Genomic DNA, 7,094 nt, shown 5'->3' on the forward strand with positions numbered 1-7,094 from the left:
AACAGGAGGAATGCTTTGTAGGTGCTCAGCTCTAAAAGGTAAAAGGATGACTGTGGATGCATTTTTTTTTCCCCCGTTAGGAGTGATGACTGAAACACCAAGTTTTCTAAACTTACACACATTATGGGCTTTTAAACTACTACCAGTATACTTTCTACAATGTCATCCCCCCATTGAATACAATATATTATCCTTTTTGTCATCTTTACTGTTTAATTGCAACCAATACAGTCAAGCATGTCACATCATTCGTTTTGGTCTCTCCATCATCTCCACTGTATGTTTGGCTCATCATCCTCTTCTTATCTTTGCCTCTCCTCAACCAACACACAAGTTCTGCGAGGGGAAGCCTGTTGCCAGGCAACAGCACAGAGTGTATGATTAAAACTTTTCCAATCTATCACCTGAAATACTGATGTGGCTCCTTTTCCTCTGATGCGCTGTAGAGCAGTCAGGGTGTACACAGCAGCAACTGCACATGCCGGAGGAGTCTTCACTGTTAAAATTAAACATTTGGTTCTCATACAGCTTCTGCATCTTCAGCCAACTTGACATCAACCTGCTGATTTTTCATACTATGAGCAAAAACATGTACACAAGATTCCAGGATTTACTTTAAGATTTCAGCTTCTAATATTGCTATGTCATGTACCAATACATGGCTTTTGTCAAATTCATTTATTATTTATTTACATAGGTACATGTGTTAAAAGGATCGTCTGGTCATTTTTGAAGTAATGTTCTGATAGATAGATATCAATAGTTATCAGCTGTGACACCAATCTAGAGCATGGAGTTTAGAGAGTGAGGTACAAGTACTTGTCCAGGCTAGGCTAAAGGCTACCCAAGCAAAAACCCTTTTGTTTTGTTGTTGTTTTTGGTCTTTAAAAAAAACAAAACAAAAAAACATGCGCGTGTGTGTGCTGAGCCTAGACCAATTATGTGCTGATGGTGCTGAATGTATCAGTCCACCTGATCAGGCTGTATAATCAGTCCAAAGGTTTACTCAACTCCCAGCAAACTGATACCTTCAGCATCCTTAGCACTATTTACACGGTCTGTCTATGACAAGCACACATACATTTACATTGTAATTCAGACATACTGTTGAGAAAACAGCAACAAACTAAACAAGTGGTGTCATGCAAAAGTGTTAAGGTTAATATTAGCTAACATAACGTTCTTTCATACAGGTATGTTGTTTTTGAAAACGAGTTATTTTATATCATGGCTACAAACTGGTCATCCTCAAGAAGTTGCATCCATCCTAATCTAAAATTATGTCAATCAGAAATCAATTTCAAATTTGAAAACTTTGAATGAGGAAATAACATATGTAAACATGTTATTTCCTCATACAGGACAAGCTGTTTGGCCCAAGGAAGTTTAAAGAAGAGGTGTCTTAACAATCCACACTGGATGATCCAGAGGTTACTGAGCCAGTGGATCTGCCAGGAACAAGGAGCTTCTTCATTTAAGCATTTAAAAATATGTGTAAGGTTAAAGAATTGGACAATTTTTAGGTTCATCATATTTTTTTTAAGATAACAGTTATGTAATTTGAAGGGTTTTTTGACCAAAATCATTTTTTGTTTGTTTGTTTGAAACTATGCCGTATCATTTCTAGATGTTTTATGATTGTAGATGCCACTTGAGACTAAGAGATTACACATTAAAATGTATTAGAGAAAATCATGGAGTACATGAAGCTGTTTGCTTGCATGAAATGGTAAATAGTCTGTAATTAATCTGAATGTATGCAAGTTTGCTTTTGCAACTCTGCTTATCATCTTTACATATTTTTCAAATGTTAAATGAGTATCCAGACCAAAACCAAGATAGTTTTCTTCTAAAACTTGTTGGATGTGCTGATGGATTATCTTCAGCTTCAAATCAGTTGCTATTTTTCCAAGACTGAGACCTCAAAGAAAATCATATTTTTTTTATTATTACATTTAAGGTAACATATGATTTTTCAAACCATGTTTCAATTGACTCTAAATATATGACAGTTTTGCTGATACTTATACAATGTCCTTTCCAGCCAGATATGCAACTGCATAATCAGCATACATCTGAAAACCTGCATCAAGACATGAATCAGACAAACTGTTTCTATAGAGACTAAAAACAAGAGAGCAAAAATTCTTCTCTTGACTCAAAAAAGCCATGTTCGGGTACAAGACAAGATAAAAAAAGGATAAGCACAAACCTTATTCATGTCTGCTTTGTTCTACGACAGAAGTCACAATGATAGAGGTGTTGCAACCAGGTTTCATCATTATAATCAAATTTAATACGGGAGAGATCCTCTTATGCTCTGTTTGAATATTAGAATACAGAATGGAGGAGGAAGAGGGAGTATATCAGTGTGTATGAAAGGGTTATTTTACACTAAACTAGGGAGTCCAGTGAAATTTGTGTCATGCACATGCTGGGACCTGAACCCAAAAGTGAAAACTGAAAGCATTACCTTTCTAACTTAACAGTCAGGTGGTAGTTGGTCGTCCTCTCAACTTTTATTGCTGCGACACCGAATGGAAGAGGAACACAAGATTGTGATAGCATCACAATAGGAAGGCCCATTCCCAACTCAAAATATACTTTGGGTTTTTGAACTAAACAGACAAATTACCTTCAGATTCAGTTCCATTTACAATAGGTCATAATATCCCAGAGAAAGGGCAGTGTATCGCTTCATCCTGTTCATTACTTAACGGTGAACTTCACATTTTCATTATATGACAAATGTTTCACAAAAGAAATGTTGCTTTGAAGCATTAACTATTACATTTTCCAAAAAAAATTCAAAGATGTGTGGACTCTAGTTCCTAACTTTTCAGTACTTACAGGTAAATGTCAACAAAATATAAATTAACTTGTTTTACACCCACACAACTCGACAAACAAAGTCAAACAAACAACATTAAACTAAAACATAACACAAACAATAGTCTTAAATCATGCAGTGGTTGCTATGATTACCCCTCATTCAGATGAACAAAAAGTTAAGCTCATATCAATATTGTTTTCTCTCCCAAACATAAAATGTATCTGTTATGACATTTGAAAAGCTTAGTTGTGTCTAGCACATAATTAGTAATAGTAAAAGGCAAAATAACTTTGAATAGTATTTTGCTTGAAATGCCCATCTATAATGTTAAAGCAGTTTTACTTACCTGTGATAAAGTTTCTGTTAGCATCAAACCATATGCAATCAAAAACAGAATGGGAAAAAAGCAACTAAAAACTGCCTAGACTGAGGCAATTCTCCCGACGGTTTTGGGGTCCAAATCTTTTTAGGGAACTAAAACGGTGAATAGTTCAAGTTTTATTGGGTATTGGCATTCAATGGGTATGCTAATTGTTAAGGTTAGACATTTAGTTGATGTTTTAGAGTAAAAGAGAACAGAGAGTGCCTGCAAAGATAATAACTCTGTGCTTTTTGAGTGAGATAAATTTCTTACCAAATTCACAGATGATGGGCAGTGTCATGTCATCTTAACAGTCTGGCCCCTGGCAGTATAGAGGTACATAAATGAGATATCCATTCCAAGAGAGGAATACCTACAAAAAAAATTGACAGGTATCAGTGTACATGCTCCACACACACGTGTTCTTTCTAAAATGTGTGTACCAGTGATGTGCAATTCATCTAAATGCCCCCCTCTGGCATCTATGACATCCCAGTAGGCAGGAAATCTAATCTACAGGCCATAGATGATTAGATGGTGGCATACAGAGGAAGGATGAGATGAAAACTCAGATGAGATGTTGAGCTAAGAGGAAAAAAAAAAGTGGGGAGGCAAGAAATGAGAGACATTTTCTGGCTTCTGGTGACAGGATAAAAATATATTGATGCCTCTGATTTGACTGAAAGAGCAGACACAAGGGGGCTTGACAGTGGCTACTGCAATAATATAAGATGGAAAAAAGACAGCAGGGGAGGAGAGATGCTGGTAAAAACATCAGCATCAGCTCTTCACCCTTGAGTTGATAATATGTTTGCCTTGATTGGATGGGTGACAGCTCAAAAGGCTGCAAACAGGCAATGGAAACTACTATTTCTGCATTTCACAAGGTTGACACTGAGCAAAAAAGTATTTGAACCAAAATAAGTCAAGGCAAAACCAATAAACCTAAAGCTGGTTTATGACGCTAGGAATCAGCGTGCTCAGGACTCCCGCCCTCCACTGCCACCCAGCTCACCTCACAAAAGATGGAATGCTCCTTCCAGGGTTGAGGGTGAGTTTTTGTCTGATGTGAAGGAGTTCAAGTATTTGGGTGTCTTGTTTACACGAGATGGCAGAAGGGATCGGGAGATGGATTGACAAAACAGGATCACGTCCACAGTAATGACAACATTACTTAGGTCTGTTGTTGTGTAAAAGGAAATGACTCAAAAGGCAGAGCTCTCAGTTTACCTGTCCATCCCATGGTCATGAGATTTGAACTGAAGGAACAAGATCCTGGATACATCTGGTTGTTTGAATATACCTACTATGTTAAATAAAATATAGACTCTGATCTCAACAGCTGGGAAACTTTAATAAATTACTTATACTTACAAAATATTAGAATTGCTGAATATTCACACAAATCAATTATTATTATTAAATGTATTTATTTTGCACACATGCTTATGTTGTTGTTGCATAACCACCAAATTGTTTAAATCATATATCAATTTATGTAGTAACTTGACTCCAACTCCAACACACAGTGGCTGAATGAAGTTTCCTCCAGAGGAGTTCAGTCAACCTACAGAGTTCAAAGTACAGCAGCTCCTACCTGTGAGGTTTTGAGTTTTTCTTTGTGTTTTTTTTTTTTTTTGCATCTGTCTTGTTTCATTCCAAGGTTATTGTCCATGTTTTGTTAGTTATCTTTGTTGGCCTTGTTTTGGTGGTGTCTCTGTTTCCTGTGTTTTTGTATCTTCCATTTACCCTCAGTCAACAATTGGTTTTCTGCCACGCCTACCTCCACCTGTCGGCAATGATTATCACTCATCTGTGCCCACTTATCTATTATCCTCTGTGCTTAAAACCCAGTCATTTATTCCACTTCTCTGCTGGTTCATTGTTCTTTGCTTGTTGTTCCCGTCCTGATTGTTTTCTGCGCCCACCTGTAGTTTATCAAGTTAGTTTCTGTTTTGGCTTCCCTGCTTCGTCAGCTTTTGTTTGGTTTATCTTTTAGTTTAATAAAATAGTTTTTTTTAATTATGAGTCTGCGCTCTGGGTTCGCCTTCGTCACCACCTTACCTGATACTACCTGCTCATTAAAAAGAGTCAGTTGAGGGGGTTGGCACATCTGATAAGTGTCCACCTCTGGGGGTATGCACATCCAACAGGGAGAAGGTCCAGGGAACACCCAGACTGGGATTATATATATTACCTCCATAAGGGAAACGCCTTGCTATCCCTCAAGTGAAGCTGATTGCTATTGCTAGGTTTTCCCTGCTGGACATGAAGCCTCTGTGGCAGTGAAAAGATTTTTTTACATTTACACACTGAAACTTGTTCGTTGATTAAACTGTTTGTCTACATTGGCCTGACAGCATCTTATGTTCTATATGGAACATGTATATGTATATATATATATATATATATATATATATATATATATATATATATATATATATATATATATATATGTGTGTGTGTGTGTATGGTACCTGTTACTGTTAATTGCTTCACTACGTCAGTATGAATAACTTCATTCATTATTATGTAAACATGAAATGAACACTCTAGTAATAAAACTGCAGCATCACGTTTCAGCTATATCTCATTTAGTCTGCTTGATTATCTGTGTTCCCAAACTAACTCTTTTGTAATTTTGTCCCCATCTGTTCTGAGTTTCCACCTGCTGTATCACCTGACCTTCGTGGGCCCTTCGTCTGCTTCCTCTCAGCTCATTATCCCCCGAGTAAATATGCCACAGGTCCACTGTGAGCACTTTGCCAGCCTGCTTCTGTGCTTTTGCAGGTTCAGCCATCCCAGTGCTTACTGTGCATGTTGTTTTCACTGCTGTCTTCCTACCTTGACTTTGTTTTGTCTGATCTTTTTCACTTGCTCTACACAGAGAATATTTGATCAGTGAAAAGAGCAAAACAGAAGGGGACTAAGACCTATGATTTTAATGAAAAAAAAAAACAGTTGAAAAAACATGCTACAACACTATGGAACTGTTTTGTCTTTAGAATGTTTGAACATTTACACACATTATTACAGAAGATAAGAACTGACTCTTCTATTTAACTGAATGGACGTTGGCTAGCTACAGTGTATACAATTTCCTATTGTAGGTTCTGCATGCAGGATTTTGTTTCAGTTGTTAGTTTGACATTTCCATTAATAAAAGCCATGCATGAGCACAACAAAATAAGTCAGAAAATAATTAGAAAAACACCAGCAAGAATTAGAAAACATGTTCAATACAATGATATTTTTGTATGTGATTGCAGGGCAAATTTTGTTAATTATGATACATTAAAATCTTTTTTTTTGTTGTTTTTTGATCCATGGTTACATGCACTTGAATGTCTTATATTAAGCAATTGAAAAAAAAACATGCATGTTACCTACATTGGTAATGTTAAATTTTCCCTAGGTGTGAGTTAGAGGGTGAATGGTTGGTTGTCTGGTATGTCTCTGTGGCACTGTGACGAACTTGCAACCTGTCAAGGGTGCACCCCGCCTCTCACACAATGAGGCACCCCCTCTACCACCCAGAAAACAAAAGAGGGTTAAAGAAAATGGATAGATGGATGGAAAAATATGTATTTAAAAATAAAACCTGTTGTAAATTGGTGATTGAAAAAGACCCACTCCAGCAGGAGTCATGTTCTGGATCAAGACTACAATCCTTAGTGATAAAGAAGTAGAATAAATAGAGCAGAATTACTAAACATGGCACAATGAGGCATGAACAGGAATAAATATCAGGATCTAACAATGAAAAGCAGACAACTAAGAGTATAAATGATGGCTGAGAAGATGGTAGAGAATACTAGAAAGAAACCTACAAGAGAAAAAAAAATAGAAAGAAAACAGTTTGCTTGATTTTAGTTTGGACTCAAGTGTGCTATTGTGAAC

General features: G+C 36.7%; 1 long non-coding RNA gene across 2 annotated transcripts; it reads right to left on the reverse strand.

Moving 5' to 3' along the window:
• Positions 1 to 267: 267 nt before the first annotated feature.
• LOC112450796 lies at positions 268 to 5,006 on the reverse strand. 2 transcript variants are annotated; one of them, XR_003039499.2, is made up of 4 exons: positions 4,792 to 5,006; positions 3,468 to 3,567; positions 2,474 to 2,525; positions 268 to 496 (listed from the first exon to the last, which is right to left on the reverse strand). It is a non-coding gene; the product is annotated as an uncharacterized LOC112450796 (long non-coding RNA). The 2 variants fall into 2 exon arrangements; XR_003039500.2 differs by lacking the exon at positions 268 to 496 and adding an exon at positions 2,222 to 2,320.
• Positions 5,007 to 7,094: the final 2,088 nt, after the last annotated feature.

Source organism: Kryptolebias marmoratus, linkage group LG5 (assembly GCF_001649575.2).
Source record: "Kryptolebias marmoratus isolate JLee-2015 linkage group LG5, ASM164957v2, whole genome shotgun sequence".
In the NCBI taxonomy this organism is placed as follows: domain Eukaryota; kingdom Metazoa; phylum Chordata; class Actinopteri; order Cyprinodontiformes; family Rivulidae; genus Kryptolebias; species Kryptolebias marmoratus.